We start from the raw sequence: 18256 nt of genomic DNA, 5'->3' as shown, positions 1-18256 counted from the left end.
GGCAAATTAAAATATTTTTATTTAGCATTTGATTTACATGTTATCAAATATGTAAATATTTAGTACTCCGTAAACTAAGCACCTGGGTGAGAAATTATTTACTTCTAATAAAGATGCTTTAATGTTATATCAAATGGGCTATATATTATCTAATCTCAAGCCTAAACCACTACCATTTAAAAATTTAATGAAAATGAATTGGATATGAAAACAGTTCAATCTATGTTATAGAATAAAACTATAATAGACAAAAATAGCACCCTCAAAGATTATATTTAATATTATCCCAAACAGGTAAATAAAATATGTGAGTTTTAGTGATTTACAAAAGAGGTCTTTTAAAGTAAATTTAGAACAAATAAAATGAATGGTTTATCCACAAAGTATTTTAAAAAGGTCAGTGTTAGAGATCATTACATTTCTAATACTGAATTTAGAATGGGGTTTAAATGAATTTGTTTTCTCCTCTTATGCAACAACTTGATATCTCTGTGGAGGGAGGGGTGATAGAAAAAAACACACAACAGTGTATGCATGTGTGTGTGATGTGTGCATGTGTCTGCTTTTACTGAAAAACTAAGAAACTAATGAAATAACACTCCAGTTGTTTAAATGAATAGAATGTTCTCGAGCAGGTAAAATGTTAGGCTTTATTGAAAGTGAGAAATACGACTGTTAGCCCTGCATTTCTGATTCCTGAGCCCACCAATTTTTCTTTGCCTGCCCACAGAGCCGAAAGCCATATAGTATCCCAGCAGAACAGAACATGTAAGGTTACCCTTCTCCTTCCACTTGAACCAATTTTCACAAAATGGAATCTAGTGGAAACACACACACACACACACACACACACACACACACACGGCTCCCCAAATGCACACTGAAAAGTAATCCATTTTTCACTCATCAGATAACAACACTTAATGACTTGGGTAACTCAGCTTCACTTTCCTATGGCCTTAATGAAAAGGCCAGTTCATTCCATTAGGAAATCAGTGAGATGAATCGTAATGAAAAATTGTGAAATACTGCCAGGATTTAGCAAAGGCCATGAATAGCCCAGCTTAAAAGTTGAATTTCTTGTTTTCCTTCCTGTGTGGCTCTCTTTGAAAAGACAAGAAAATGGTACATTTGGGCTTCGGAAAATCCATCACAGAGTATGAGGCACTGCCAACCGGTTAGGTTCATCCTAGGTAAATAAAAACCATGGCGGCAATAGGAATACAACGACCAGAGGACAAATTTGAAAAAAAAAAGACAAAGCAGCATGTTGAGATTTTCTTGCTACTGTAGTGAGAGTAGAGAAGAGATCCTATTTCATAGAAAATAGCACTTGCAGGGCTCAGAGTCCTGGCACATTAAAGTGTTTGGTGTCTCGTGTGCTTGTCACCCATGTGTTCTTTTCTGCCAGCATACTACTCACAGTAAGTTATGCTGTTAGTTCCACTATAACGTGACATAGTGGTCCTCAAAATTACCATACTATGCATCATCTTGAGTAAAAATCACAGGACTTTCAACAAAACAGAATTGGGAGCATAACACTCAACCATGTTACCAGAAGTACATTTTTTAAAAAGATAAGGACCTTGGCTAAGCATGGTGGCTCACGCCTGTAATCCCAGCACTTTGAGAGGCCGAGGTGGGAGGATCACTTGAGGTCGGGAGTTTGAGACCAGCCTGGGCAACATAGGGAGACTCTACAAAACATAAAAAATTTAGCTGGGCATGATGGTGCCTGTGGTCCCAGCTGCTCGAGAGGATGAAGTGGGAGGATCCCTTGAGCCCAGGAGTTTGAGGCTACAGTGAGCTAAGATCTTATCACTGCACTCCAGCTTGGGGAACACAGTGAGACTCTTCCTCTTAAAAAATTAAAAATAAAAAAAGATAATAAATAATAAAAACTAAGAACCTAATGAAAAGGGTAGCATAGTTTTGCACATGGTCATTGTTAAGAAATGCATAGATACTATAATAAATATGACATTTTGCCTTGAAAAAACTGAAGTTTACTCATGGAAGTGGGCACTGGAAGAAACGTTTGCTGTTTTTGAGTTATCGTGAAGTTGTCTGAAATCTGATGGAAACTTGTAACAACCAGGATGGGTGAGCTTATACCGCACTGTGAACTGAGGTGGCTGGGAGATGGTTGATTTTCTGCATATATGCCAACATAGATCAATTGAGCTGGGTGCAGATTTTATTGCATTTACTCTCAGAGGCAAAATTTCACATTGGCAAATAGAAAGTTGGCTCAAATTTTATGCTATGCTCAAGCAGACACATGTTCAAATTGTTCCCTCCTATATCAAGTGGATTGGAAGTAATTTGCATTTTAAAAACAAGTCTTATAGTATAATTGACTCTATTCTTGGATTATAACTATTTAATGCCTAAACAGTCAAATGAAGAGTGAAACTTTTTTTTTTTTTTTAACTCCATGGAGATTGTCAAAAACCTGTTTGGTGTTTTGCAGACATACAAATAATTCTACTTTTATATTTTTCACCTTTCCACAGTAATACTGTATATACGGTAGCCAAAGAAGTTGTTCAAGAGTTTCTTTTATTCTTATACATGGAGTGCCTTACTGACTAGATTATGTTATCCTTCCAACTCATCTTCCATCTTTTATCCTGGACTTCAATTTTTAATTCTGCTATTTGTTTCAGATCTCAGTTATACCATTCTAGAGCATATCAGCTCACCAGCGTTACACTCCAGGAAATTTATCTTAGCCTTGAAACATTCTTTCCTTTTCGTTCATCTAAAGTTAGATTTTGTTGTTGTGGTGGTGGTTCTTGTGTTGTGGGCTTTTTTTCCCTCAATTCTGTGGCACCAGTTCACTTACATAAAACACCCAAAGTAAATGCTTTTCAATATATCTCATCTGGTTTTTCAGCCATGTGCAGATTTACAATCTTCTCTGTCTAGGAATCTCACTTTTCCTAAAGTATTTTACAAGGATCCAATGTATATATAAAACAACAGGAACACCCACACCACGCTTGGCCTCTTTTCCATGTTTTTAATGCTAACCAAAGAAAACGATCTATAAAACACGCACACACGTATGTACGCGGCAGATCTTCTTGTAAACATCCCTTCCATGATTAAATTGATTCCTGAGGAATTGGCTAAGATTACCAGTACCAAAGGTCATTTTCAAAACTTCCTGTGTCCCTGAAAATGTTTTGTGTTAATAATATGCATTCGTTTTATAGCCACTTAAGAATATCTCTTTTATGTCAAAGCAGAATCAGAGAGCCAAGATGAAAACAAGGAGAAAATCCCAACACCTCTATAGAATCAAACGAACATCGACTTTTGAAAATAAAAGCAGAGTTTAGAAAGACCCACTAACAGATTCAGTCTCTTGATATTTTATCTCAAGGCCTACAGACAGAAAGCAACGGGAAGCTGTCCCATTCAGGGACAGAACCCATGAATTGATCTGGACAGGATGATAGATGAGGAATAGGGGAGAAAGTCAGGGCTAGGATCTCTCTCACACACACACAGACACACACAAAAACAGAGGAAACAAATTCTCAATGTTCATAAACTTCCCAAACAAGATAACTTTGCCATTTTTAAAAAAAGAAAATAAGGCTGGGGACGGTGGCTCACGCCTCTAATCCCAGCACTTTGGGAGGCTGAGACTGGCGGATCACCTGAGGTCGGGAGTTCAAGATCAGTCTGACCAACATGAAGAAACCCTGTCTCTATTAGAAATACAAAATTAGCCAGGCGTGGTGGCGCATGCCTGTAATCCCAGCTACTCAGGAGGCTGAGGCAGGAGAATCGCTTGAACCCAGGAGGAGGAGGATGCAGTGAGCCGAGATCGCGCCATTGCACTCCAGCCTGGGCAAAAAGAGTGACACTATCTCTCAAAAAAAAAAAAAGAAAAAGCTTTAGAGAACTTTTAAAACTTCACAACATTTAGGAATTTTTTTAAAAAGTATAAATCAGTAAATATCTATCTATCAACCACCCATGGTCCTTCCTGGGGAACTTTGCTTGTCCTACCAAATGAGTATAGTATGTGAATGCGAAATTTGCTTTCTAGAATTGAAAGGAAATCGGTATATGTTTCATACAGGGAGACAAGATTTCACTGACGTCTTACCTATATTCTTTGAAGACAAATGTTTCCATTCCCTTTATGAAAGCAATATATTTTGCTTTGTCAAAATGACACAATTCAGTTTCATAAACCATAGGTGGCTAGAGAGTCACTTTTCTTTTTTCCTTGAATACTAGAAATTAAGTTTGATTGTTGAGTAACTATCCCAAATCTTCCAAGATTGCTCATGAGCTTTCTAAAGTTTTAGGCAGACAAGGGGAATTTTTTAAAAAATCAGATTCTTTTTAAAATGGGAACTCAAATTACCAATGCCCTGCCCTTATTGGGTTACTGTTGTCATATGCTCCATGAGAGACTGTCTCATATGATTGTAATTACCAACATAACCAAGCTATTAGAGTACTGCATCATGGCCGGCCTATAATACCGCCTAAAGTGATTTATCAAAAAAAAAAAAAGAAAGAAAGAAAGAAAGAAAAAGAGCTACAGATAAATGAGCTATAGGGATTCCAGAGGCAGAAACTTTGAATTGTACCATGTATTCGATTTGGTAGCCTGATCTGAAGCCCACTCATTTGGTCCAGCTCAGATATCAGTATTTGGAGGAGAGCAAAAAACAGTGTAATCAGCCCAAAGTAGTCATGTCTCCTCAGTTCTAAGCTTGTGACAGGTGACATGTGTATAGATCCTTGGGACAGAAGGGGTAAGAAATGAGAAGAGCCTCATGGTGAGAAAAGCCAGCTGAAACTCCTAAATATAAGTGCAAGTTGTTTGAGTAAAAAACGGGAGAAAAAAAGAAATAGCATACAACTGTTGGCGGTATTGATATTCAGTAGTGCTTATTTCTACTTTGATAATTTCTTTTTTGTTTGTTTAATTAGACATGCATGTTGTGGCTAAGCACTAATTTTCCCACTCCTCATGCTCAGCTTCAGGTAGTGATGCATCTAATCCACAAGCTCTATCTCTACTGAGTTCTTCGTTGGATACTGTGACCTCAAATGATTTGCTTATTGCTACTACCTAAAATCTGCTGATGCTCCACCTGCAACTGGGCACAGTGGCTCACACCTGTAATCCCAGCACTTTGAGAGACCAACATGAGAGGATTGCCATAGCTCAGGAGTTCAGGACCAGCATAGGCAACACAGCAAGACCTCATCTCTACTATTTTTTTAAATTTTTGAGACAGGATCTCTGTTGGTCAGGCTGACGTGCAAAGACACGATCATAGCTCACAGCTCACTGAAGCCTGAGCCTCCGAGGCTCAGGTGATCCTCCCAGCTCAGCCTCCCACCTACTAAAAATTTTCAAAATGAGCTGGGCATGGTGGCACATACCTGTAGCCCCAGCTCCTCAAAAGGCTAATGCTGGAGGATCACTTGAGCCTGGGAGATTGAGGCTACAGTGAGCTATGATCACATCACAGCACTTAAATCTGGGAGACAGAATGAGCCTCTCTCGCCGCAAAAAAAAAAAAAAAAAGAAAGGAATAAATTTCCAGTCCATTTTTTTCACCAAATTTTGGGTCAGTGCCTAGAGCCTCACTTCCAATTAGGACGGTCCCTTAGCCAGCCTATCACTGACTTTCTGTACTTTCATGTGGACCTGGTGGGAGAAAACAAAATTTCAGCGTGGTTGGGAAACACAGATTGAGTGCCCGATACCTAGCCAGTCCTTTAAATAGATCAATATATTCATTGAGATGAAAACCAATGTATTAATGAATTTATTTGTCAAAACCAAACTGGTGAATCATCTGAACATGCTTGTGTTTATGAAAGCACCCAAATCCATGCATCATGATGTAACAGGAGACAAACTGCTACCATTTCCTGCAAATTAATCAGAAATTGACAAAACAGCTTCACTAATATCCATTTTCCTTGCCTGTCTCTGTGGAGAAGACAATGTGTAGAGGAAACCAGGCATTTCACCTCTGGGGGCACATAATTATATGTGATGATGGTTCATTCTACCTGATACATGGGCTGAACTTTCTCGTCATCCAGTCAGTTGAACTAGGACAAAACTAAAATATGAAAATAATGGTATTTTTTTTTTGTAAAATATAAACATATAACTCTTGTGGGGATTTTGTATGAAATAAAAGGTAATCTGGATAATTTTATTAAATATCATCAATCAGCTGACACTTCTGCGTTTTAGAGGGTATCTAAATAAGATGGTTGCCACGGGAAAGCAGTAGGTCCTCATTAAATTAAATAAAATTGAACTGGATAAGATTGACAAGACGTCACAAATTGATTACATACTTTGAAAACACCTGTCTTAAAAATGAAGAGGTCTAGCCTGTGGTCTCATCTTTGCCACTTACTAATCTGTGACCTTGAAATGTCATTTAACTTCCCTTAGTCTCAATTTTTCATGTGTAAATTTAAGATGATTAAGTCAAACCTAAGATTCATTTCAGCCTAGAAAGTCTATGATTTTTGGATAGGTCTCTGTTCTGTTCCTATCATTTATTTGCAATTTGTCTATAGGATTAAGTTAGAAATTTAGACACCTCCCCTCTTTCCTTTGTCTTTTTTTAAACATACAACCCAATTATCTATCATATGATTCCTAGTTTTTGGATTTGAATGAAATAAGCAAGTTATTTTACCTTAAACATGACTGTAAATTTTACTTCTGATTTCAGTAATATTGCTGGTCTGTGATATGCTAATCAGCCCTGCCTCTGATGATGGAGCTACAAATCTGCACCTTCAGGCACAGAATTTTTCTTTCCAACAAATAGGGATGAAGTGAGTTCAGAATGTTTTGGGTTTGAGTACAAGCAGTTTTACATAGAGTATGTAATCTATATATGGAGCCTGCCCCCTTATTTCCTCCCAGGGTGGAATTGGATGATGATGGTGGTATTCAGAGCTACAGAAAATGAGTGTTGCTATAAAAAAAAAAAAAAAATAGAGGAGGAAACTGTCATAGAAATGCATCTTCCCTGGCACCTGGATCATGCTCATTTTTGTTCATAATCCTTTCGTTGGGTTTATCAGTGGACACAGAAAAGTTGTTTCAAACAACCAGATGGCAAATTATAAGCTCAGTGAAACCTGAGAGTCATTTGAATGAGTGCCACATGCACCAAAGAGGCGGTGCCAAAAACCGACTGAAATTCCTGAAACAGACTGAAATCTATGTGTTAGACAGGGGTTATGTGTGTATATGTATATATACATACATAGTTGGATTAGTCTTCCATCCAACTTCCAAAAAGCAGTACTTGCTCTGTCTGTACAAGGTATTAGTATCTCTGTACTTCAAGCCAGTCTCACTGGGACTCAAAGATGAATAGGACAGAGTCACTAAACCACAGAATTGCTAAAAAGTGCCACCTTTATCTTCTTTATTGCCTTTATGGGTAAGATGGGGTATTCACTCTCTAGGAAGCAGAGTACTCTTCCCCAGTTGATAATTCTAACAATTACACTCATTCTTCCTAATAATGCTAAGTGTAACATGAATTCACCATCAAGCCTAGTAAAACAAGGAAAATAATAATAATCCTGTCATTTTTCTTTTGTCACCTTAGTTAAATGACCATTCAGAAGTAATGAACCTTCTCATAGTATCTTTGGGTTGTCTTTGTCCTGGGTATTTCTTAAGGAAAAGCTTATTTCATGACAAGGAAATAGAAACTAGGTTTGTTCTGCAGGTCTTTATTTTTTCTTAAAATAGATACAAAAACAGTACTGCCATTTAGTTAAAAGAGAGTCAGTGGGAGAAAATTCCACAAGGAAACTATCATGTCGAGCTATGAATAGCAGCTATCTCCTATGTAGCATTTGCTAAGTGTCAGGCAATCTGCTACGGGCCTGGTGTGTGTTATCTTGCTTAATCCTTCTAACCCTCCTTGCAAGTAAATACAAAATCATCACTCCCATTTTACAAATACAAATATTAGCCCGAAAAAGTTAACCTCAAAGGCACACAGCTTGTAAGGGTGCCAGGTTCTCTTCATCAGCGTTCTCCCTCCCACTCCCATCCTTTTGCATATGGTACCTGGGGCAGACTAGAAATGACCTGGTCGGTGTCTTTAATCTAAGCAAGAAATGTACTCTGGAATTAAAATTATTTTTTTAGGTGTTCTGTAAAGAGGAAAATGCACATTGGCAGAGCCCAGCTATTGACTGAATGTTAATTTTCCTAGATGTTGCAATTATTTTGAAAGGAAGTAGGAAGCAGCAGGAGCCAAACTTCCTTTAAGTCTCATCTTCACCATGAGTGGACCAACGCGTTGTGTTAGTCATTTTTCTTCCTTCAACTCTCACCATTTCTTAAAAACCTTTCTTTTCCTCTGAGTGTTGGAACAGGGCTTACGTTGTCACCGAAGTAATCTGCAGCGTTGGTCGCGAGAAAACACCAATCTCTCTTGAAATAAGCAGGCTTACTGGAGGTCACACAGGGCACTTGATTCATTTCCTGGAACGACCTTGAGCCCTTGAAACTGATACTGATTTGGAAGTGCCTGGATGTTCTGAACACCCAAACCACAGTATCATTGTAAAAAAAAGAAAGTCAAGAACTGGTTCTATGGGATTACCCTAATGGCACTTTCATTTGACACTACAAAGAACAGGTTGAAATTTAAGAACTTGAGAAGGTCTCAGTAAAGACAAAGAATTATGAGGTTGGAAAGGGATGTTCATTCTCACTTCAAAATCTGCAGGAAAAGTTGCCCAGCTTCGTTTGTTCCTTAACTATATTTTAATGAAAACAATCCTGTATGGTAACTTCCCCAGAGGGTTACTTCCAGTCAAACAATGTCAATTATAAATTTTAAATCTCACGAGACTGTTTACTTTAGCATTCAATTACCCAAGCTATGTTACTTAATGTTATTTTATTTATTTATCTATTTATTTATTTATTTATTGAGATGGAGTCTTGCTCTGTCGCCCAGGCTGGAGTGCAGTGGCGAGATCTCGGTTCACTGCACGCTCCGCCTCCTGGGTTCACGCCATTCTCCTGCCTCAGCCTCCCGAGTAGCTGGGACTACAGGCGCCCACCACCACGCCTGGCTAATTTTTCGTATTTTCAGTAGAGACGGGGTTTCACCTTGTTAGCCAGGATGGTCTCGATCTCCTGACCTCGTGATCCGCCCTCCTCAGCCTCCCAAAGTGCTGAGATTACAGGCGTGAGCCACCACGCCCGGCTGTGTTATTGTACTAATGGGTAAAATGACCAAATTTCATGAAGAAAAAATAGATCAGGATATATGGTCCAGGCAAATATGTTTCTGATTTATGAACTCATTTCCAAATAAACCACATTTAATTATCCCTTTGATGGATTGCTTTTATTAAAAAACACCTGAGGGAATACAGGCAAACTGCCATGGAAAACCTGATTTCATGGTAATGGGGCATCTTTCCGATGCATGAAACAAAAATAACTGTCACCATTTTGAAAAACCTTAAAGACTTAGCAACCTCAATATTCTACTACTTTTAAAATTTCTAGTTTATTTATTTATTTTTTTCAAGACAGAGTTTTGCTCTTGTTGCCCAGGCTGGAGTGCAATGGCGCAATCTCAGCTCACTGCAACCTCCGCCTCCTGGGTTCAAGCGATTCTCCTGCCTCAGCCTCCTGAATAGCTAGGATTACAGGCATGTGCCACCAGGTCTGGCTAATTTTGTATTTTTTAGTAAAGATGGAGTTTCACTATGTTAGTTGGGCTGGTCTTGAGCTCTTGATCTCAGGTGATCCACCTGTCTCAGCCTTCCAAAGTGCTGGGATTACAGGGATGAACCACCATGCCCAGCTATTACCCTACTATTTTTTAAAGGAAGAAAGAAAAGAAGAAGAGAAGCAAAGGAGGAAGGAAAGAAGGAAGGAAGGAGAGAAGGAAGGAAGGAAGGAAAGAAGGAAGGAAGGAAGGAAGGAAGGAAGGAAGGAAGGAAGGAAGGAAGGGAAAGAAGAAGGGAAAGAAGGAAAGAAAAAAGTTACTTATCACCTTGAAAGTTAGAAATACATTAACATTTACATTTCAAGTGGAAGTAACTGAGTTAAAAGATGTGATAATATTTTTAACGTTAGCTACTAGTTACAATATTTTGAAACTCATGCAAGTTTGCTTTGAAAACACAAAGGATTCTCATGTATTAACCCATTAACACACATAAGTCCACTTCGAATTTTTTTTTTTAATTCTGTCTAGATAATCTATTTTCTACTATTCAGGATCATCAGTGTGGAATGTTAGAGAGCCAGAGAACTAGAATTCAGAATCAGAGTTAGAATTTTGTCACATCTAGTAGGCATAATCCAGTGTAATCCAGTTTCACTCCAAATTCGTTTCAATTTTGTCCTCTACTTTCTTGCAGTACTTTGGTCCATGCATTTCAGGAAGGTGGGTTTTTTACAAATCATCAGGAGGGAGAAAAAGCCTGGAGGACCAAGAGAACAAAATCTCCTCTATCCTAGAAAAACTACCTCTTTCTCTTTTTCTTTCTTGTCTTTGTCTTCTCCTGGCCCAGTGATCCCTTCTAAATTTCCTAAAAGTCTGGCTGAGGTCTAGATAGAATTTCAAAATACATACACACAACGGTGGTCAGTAAGGTGGGAATCTCCACACCTTAAATCTTACAAGAATCATTTATAATAAGAATAGATACTTACAGATTTGAGTGAAAGTTTGTTGTTAAACTGTTGAGTCATCCAGAAGTCAAACTTTATTTCTTCTTACTTCTACATCACTGAATTAATTTAATCTACCTGAGACCAGAACTCATGAAGATTCGAGGTCTATAGTCTCACACCACCTACTGTTCCCCGGTTTTACATTTATGAGGCTCAGCTGCTCCACCCTGTTCCAGTCTCAGTTAAAATGAAAGGTTCGTCACAGGGGCTAGAACACATCTGTAGTATGAAAATATTTGGGCAAAATTTGTATTGTGTATCTCTTACATATGGATTAGTTTGTTTGCCTAATTGAAAAAGTCTAAAGCCTGGAATCATTAAATATACTGAACCAGTTACTTACTAGAGACCCGTGCATCTTTCATAAACTCACTCCTGCTCCTTTCCAGGCAAAACGTGCTTCCAGAGCACATTGTTCAGGCTCAAGTATCACATTTGTAAGTACAAATTCTGATGATTTCTTTGCATGTCTCTCTTCCCCCATCATACTATGAACTCCTCAAGGTCCTGTCTTTATCATCTTGGTATCTACCACCCACCCTCCTGTCTCTCTAAGCCTTCATGGTGACTGAGAGGAAACAGGTGCTCAATATGCATTTCTTAAATATATACACAAACAAACGAAGAAAGGACCTTTGGTTGCCCTTCCTGTGAGTTAATGCCTGTTCTTAAGACAAACTTGGGCGTATGTTATTTCGCAACTATAGCTGGCCCTCTGTATCCATGGGTTGTGCATGCAGATTCAACCAACCTCAGAGCAAAAATATTAAAACAAAATAAAATGAAAACAAAAATACAACAAAACAATACAAATAAAAAACAACACAGTATAACATCTATTTATATAGCATTTCCATGTAAGTAATCCAGAGATTATTTTTTAAAAAAAGTGGGAGGATGTGTGTAGGCTATATATAAGTAATATGCCATTTTATGAGTGACTTGGATCCTGAAATTTTAAAGTCACCAAGGGCCCTGGAACCCATTTTCCACAGATACCAAGAGATGACTATATCCTTTCGCAGAAAGTGGGCAGGCACTGTGAGATAGAAATTTCTTCCTCAGTCTGATTTTGTCTAATCTTTTTACTATGCCATGAAGGCAAAGCTAGAAGCTTCTCATTTGCTGAAGGCAAGCCTGCTTTTTGACTGCATTTTGCAGCCTGCCCTCTGCTCTTCAATTACTCTCATCACACAAAAACACAACATCATACTTCGGTTACATCACTGCAAGAGAATCCACATTTTTCCAGTCTACTAAAAATGACATTTATTATTTTTTGATTCTATTCAAGATTAATATGCTTTGAAGGCCTACTATGTTGCTCTCGGGACTCAGAAAAATAAAATGACATCTCAATGGTTGGTTGTTGCAATTAGATACCTTCCAAGACTTTAAAAGAATTAAATGAAGACCAACTTTTCTTTAGAATTCTGGCTGATATATCTTAAATAAAGTTTCCTATTGCAGCCATGATTGTGTGGTGGGATTACAATGATCAAACTAGATAGTCTGAATTTCAGAAATCAATCACTCCTGCTTGTGCAAGAATTCCAAGGAAGGAAAAATGCTGCAGAGGTCAGAGGGCTCATGGTAAGAGAGAAAAGTCCACAGACCCAGTTTCAAAGATCCACCCCCACTATAAGTGTGCTATTCAGCAACAAGACACCTGCATCTGGAAAAGAAAGAGGCTTTTAGAGAGTTAGCTGAAAAAGAGTAGCAAAGCCCCAGAATGAAATTGCCTTTGCACCTTTAAGTCTTAAGTAGTAACTGAGAGTTTGTAAGTGTCATTGACAACATTGAGTGGAGGGATATTATGAAGTTGCATTTTTCAATCTTCTCCAGTTGCAAAAGAAAATGTAACAGCGGAATCATAAGTCAGGGCTACAGTACTGCCAACAGAGTATGAAAGCAATCTAAGGGGTTTTGCTTCTGTGCATGACCCAGCAATTCCAATAGTGAGAAGTTAGAATGGTCGATTTCCTAACAGCTGAAGCCTCTGTGAGAGTAAAGGCAACACCTGACTGATGCATTATCTTCCTACTGAGGCTCTGCATTTAAGAAAAAATTTCAAGTATTCGCTCAGGTAACAGAGTCTCTCAGACTGAGAGAGAGGCATACATCTCAGGACTTTTAACTCCAGAAATATTTTTAAAAGTAAAAAACACTTTTAGAGGTTTAAGAGAGGTGGGCTACCTGAGCTCTGTTTCTTACCAGCACAACAACGTCACCAGATCTTCTGCAATATTAAGATGAAAATATATTAAGACAAAAGATATTATTATCTGAGAGGCATTGGAAGAATCACAGACTCCATCAATTGGTGACTAGTAATGTTAAATTTACCACCACCACCACCAACAGAAACAAACAAAACAGTTTCATAGACCTCTCTTACTTGGGTTGATGTATTACTCTCTGACTACTTAAATGCTAATACATTCATCTTTTTAAAATCTCTCCTGTAAAGTTCATCTGTAATAGAAGAGATAAATGTAACACAGTGAGCCTTCAGTATTCATGGTAAACGCTAAGGGTTGATACTGATTAGAAACTTACCAAAAATTATGGGAAGAGTCTCTTGATGAAATAAAATTTGAGCTTTTAATTCAATTAAATTTAACTTGTAAATTAAGAATAATTGGGACTTGCTTTAAGGTTTTTAGGTGGAACTTCAGGTCATGTTTCTGTTGATTTAACAAATGACATAGAAGCTCTTATTTTTCAAATACATTTTCCCTCCTGGGCCTCTAGCTCTTTAAGGATTAACTGTTTAAAATGATCTAATCTTCCTACTTGCAGACAGAGACCTAGCTCTAATCATATGATTAATTAGTTTCTCTATCAGATAATAACATGAAAAATATTAGATTCAGGGAATAAACTCCAAAGTCTAATAATTTAAAGATATAATCAGATATATACTAGATAAAATGATCCTGTCATTAGATGTACCTCTCATTTTAAAACATAATAAAACTTGTAGTTTAAAAACCTAAAATCAGCCCTATGAAACATGTTAGAAGCTTGGAAGTTGCTGCCACAAGTCAAAGTGAAACTGCCTTTGCAAAAAATCTTAAGTGGGGAAATTATGTCGGTGAAACAGATCAGACCTAACTGACCCCATCTTCCTTCTAACCTTGAAACTGTCTTTGTTCGTTCCGGGGTGTAGGCCGGACTAGCCTTGGGAAGGAATTTGTAGTTTAAACTCTGAAATAAAATGGGTAACAGTCCTTTCCTGAAAAATCCTTTCTTGCCTGGGGACCAGTCTGCCTTTTTAGGACTAACAAATTAGCTACAAGATGAGAAATGACGGTTTAGGGGCCATGCAGCCTCTGACTGCAAGAGTCTGAACCTCCCCAAAATCGCTCCTGGGAATAACATCACTACAGTAGTCTAAGATCAGTGTTTGAGCTATTTACAGACCCTGCCTTCTGATGTAGCATATGACACCACCCAGACTCATAATACAGCTCAACCAGTTCTGCAATCCCACCCAGGAATGTAAGCCAGCAAGAAGAACTCACTTCGACCTCCTATGAGTTTACCTTCAACGCAACCAACCAGTACTCCCAACAAACTATCCTTAAAAACTCTGATCGGGGAGACTGATTTGAGTAATAATAAAACTCCGATCTCCTGCATAGCCGACGCTGCTTGAATTACTCTTCCTCCATTGCAGTTCCACTGTCCTGATAAGCCAGCCCTGTCCAGGCAGTAGGCAAGGTGAACCCTTGATTACAGAAGGATGAAGAAACTGAAGAATCAACAACTCTTAGATCGATCAGAGAAGCGAGGGCACAGGGCAAACCACTGCCTTCAAAATTGGATAAGTCAAGAGGTGAATTAAAAAAAAAAAAAAATCACAGCTTAGTAGATAGAACAGAAACCTCCAAGGGAATCAGTTTTGAGTAGGAAAACCTGAACTGCAATTGATGCATTTCTGGAGGTCAGTGTAAACAAGTCCAAAAGATAAAACTCCAGGGAGATCCAGTCCTGGAGTGGGTGGTTGAGGGGAGGAGAGACACACTTTTGAGTTTTGCCTCCAGGAGTTACACCAAGTTCTCACGGTAAATATTGGCAAAAAAATTTTAAAAATTAAAAATCCCCTCATGCTTCTGGCATGGGAAGGGGAAAGGAGGCATTTTGACATCACTGGAGAGCATTCTTGTCTTCTTAATAAGATCTCTCATCAGGAGAAACCAGTTAACTAGTTAACTCCTATACTGGGAGACAATTTTTGCCAAAGACATATCTGATAAAGGACTATTATTCAATATATACAAAGAACTCTTAAATCTCAACAATAAGAAAACAAACAATCTGATTGAAAAAATAAGCCAAAGACTTCACAGCCACCTTATCAAAGAAGATATACAGATGGCAAATAAGCATATGAAAAAACACTCCATATCGTATGTCATCAGAGAAATGCAAATTTTAAAAATCTGATGCCACTCTATACTTATTAGAATGATCAAAATCCAGAATACGGACATTAAATGCTGGGGAAAATGTGAAGCAACAGGAACTCTGATTTATTGCTGGTGCCAATACAAAATGGTACAGCCATTTTGGAAGACAGATTGGTGGTTTCTTATAAAACTAAACATACTCTTACCATATAATCCTGCAATTGAGCCCCTGGGTATTTACCCAAAGGGGATGAAAACTTATGTCACATAAAAATCTGTACTCAGGCCGGGCGCGGTGGCTCAAGCCTGTAATCCCAGCACTTTGGGAGGCCGAGACGGGCGGATCACGAGGTCAGCAGATCGAGACCATCCTGGCTAACACGGTGAAACCCTGTCTCTACTAAAAAATACAAAAAACTAGCCGGGCGAGGTGGCGGGCGCCTGTAGTCCCAGCTACTCCGGAGGCTGAGGCAGGAGAATGGCGGGAACCCGGAAGGCGGAGCTTGCAGTGAGCTGAGATCCGGCCACTGCACTCCAGCCTGGGCGACAGAGCGAGACTCCGTCTCAAAAAAAAAAAAAAAAAAAAATCTGTACTCAAATGTTTATAGTAGCTTTACTGATAATTTCTAAAAATTCAAAGCAACCAAGATGTCCTTCAGTAGGTGAATGGATAAAGAATGGTATATGTAGACAATAAAATATTATTAAGCACTAGAAAGAAATGGGCTTTCAAATCATACTAAGAGGTACAGGAAACTTAAATGCATATTACTAAGTAAAAGAAACCCATCTGAAAATTCTATGTACTGCATGACTCCAACTATATGAGATTTTGGAAAACAGAAAAAAGATCAGTGTTTTCCAGGAGTTAGGGGAAGGGAAGTATGAACAGGCAAAGCACAGGGTATTTTTAAGGCAGTGAAACAACTCTATATGATACTATTACGATGGATAGATGCCATTATAAATTTGTCCAAACCCATACAATGTATAACACTAAGTGTGAATGCTAATGTAAAACTATGGACTTTGATAGTGATATGTCAGTGTAGGTTCATCACTTACAGCAAAGGTACCCCTTTGGTGGGGATGTTTGATAACACGAGATGCTATGAATGTTTGAGGGCAGGAGATATGCAGGAAATCTGTGTACCTCCCACTTAATTTTGCTACAAACCGCAAATGGTTCTAAAAACTAAAGACTATTCAAAAAACAAAAACAAAAACCAATCATTCACGATGGCTTCTTCACTCAAAGGAAAACAGCGAAAGTGTAAAATGTTAGTGTTACATATGAATGTTAAATGCATAAGTTGTCAGAGAGACTTTCAAGTGTCATTTCTTCTCTATGAGCCTCAGTTTCCTCATGTTTTAAATGCAGAACTTGGTTCAAAATGATCTTTAATTGTGGTATAGCTCAACCTGAAGCAATTAATTACAAAAATGAATACTCAGAAACAAACCATATTAATATTTATTCCAAAGACAATAATACAGGCACTATACTTCAGATAGAAACATCTAGACCAAAGCTGATAGCATTAATTTAATACAATAGATAGAAAAGGAAATCTTGTTTGGTATTATAGCAAAAGCTTTAAGTTTTTTACTTACCTACTCACAGGCTTAAAGTTTCTTGCTTCAGCCCTTTCTTTAAGTTTCTCTTGTTATCTCTGGCTCAGAAAAGCACTTTTCCTACTCTGGTTAATCTCTCTTATCCCCTTTTATCAGAATCTTGGTCTGATGTCCAGTCCCGTTGGTCTCTTAGGACACCTAGATATCTGTGAAATTCTAAAGCTGATATTATGCTGACACAATGTTCAACAAATGTTCTCTCCTTCAGCCAAACCACATGATCACCAAATATTTGGGGAGAAACACACATGAGATAGATGCATTCAAGGAAACAATATCAAAGCATCCATTACTTAATCTTTCTCTTGCCCTGGAGATTCACACCCTGTTTGCCAACACAGGCAGCCTCTGAGCTTCAAATTGACTTACAAGTTGACAATGTGGAGTTTACAGAGTCCAAGATTCAGAAATAATCACAGACAATGTGTTTCACATCTCGATACCCCTTAACGTTCAAACACATAACGCACATTGCTATTTTACAATCCTATAAAACTCTTATCCATCTTTTTTGTGCCTCACACAGGTTTCATCAGCAACTCATCTCGAAGTCTTGGCCAGAGATCATAGTTATTAATCATATGCCAACTCTTTGCTCTTATCATACTTTTATTTTACACTTGCAGTATTGTAATATAATTACATTTATACATGTTTGTGTCTCCTCACAGACTGGAAGAACCCCGATGATAAGACCTATGGTTGAGTCTTTGTCTAAATCCTTCATAGAACCTATTAGAGTTGTCTGGCAAATAGGAGGTCCAGATAAAATATTTTTAGAGCTATTAAATGCATTAAAATGTGAATTAAGCAACAGATCCCTCTACTTAGAAGAACCTTCAAAGGCTAAGAGGTAATTTGCCTTTAATCCCTCCAGCAATGTTGTGTTATCCATCTAGCATTAACATTGAGCACCTCTATGTGTTACTAGTTCTTTTAGTGATGTAGAAAACCACAAAAATTTATTGAAAAATGGAAAACTGAGTCAGAAAAATGCAGATACACATTATGTCCCAGGATGTGAAGAATGCTCATTATAACACATGCCTACTCTCAGGTTATTCCATAAGTGTCATTCACTTCTGATCCAAGTTTAAGTAACAGTAATCCAAAATTAAGTAACCAAATTTAAGTATGAGAAAGTGACAACACGACTGTAAAATTCAAATAAGAGAATAGATCTATTAGGATGTCTAAGAAAAAAATGAGGAATTAGAGTCATGCAAGTGAGTTGAATTATTGGGTGCTAAAATATTATAAACTCGTAACAATTAAGTCAATGATGAAGAAGCCAGATTATACCAGCAGATACCTCTAAGACACTAGGTTTCCCTGAAGCAAATTCTAAAAAGTGGAATAGCAAAATACTTGATAAAGAGCACACCACACACTGAGAAAGGAATGTATATTCAATAACAATTATTGCAGTAGTTGCCTAGCTATTAATTATTAT

At 38.0% G+C, this 18256-nt stretch overlaps 1 long non-coding RNA gene across 2 annotated transcripts; it reads right to left on the bottom strand.

Annotated features, from left to right (window-relative positions):
- Positions 1-258: 258 nt before the first annotated feature.
- Positions 259-16922, bottom strand: LOC105506047. Of its 2 annotated transcripts, XR_001000870.1 has the most exons (3): positions 16783-16922; positions 5424-5545; positions 259-1189 (listed from the first exon to the last, which is right to left on the bottom strand). It is a non-coding gene; the product is annotated as an uncharacterized LOC105506047 (long non-coding RNA). The 2 variants fall into 2 exon arrangements; XR_001000864.1 differs by lacking the exon at positions 5424-5545.
- Positions 16923-18256: the final 1334 nt, after the last annotated feature.

Source organism: Colobus angolensis, unplaced genomic scaffold, assembly GCF_000951035.1.
Source record: "Colobus angolensis palliatus isolate OR3802 unplaced genomic scaffold, Cang.pa_1.0 Scaffold1, whole genome shotgun sequence".
NCBI lineage: Eukaryota > Metazoa > Chordata > Mammalia > Primates > Cercopithecidae > Colobus > Colobus angolensis.
The sequence above is the reverse complement of the archived record's forward strand: the minus strand, read 5'-3'. Positions and strand labels throughout refer to the sequence as shown.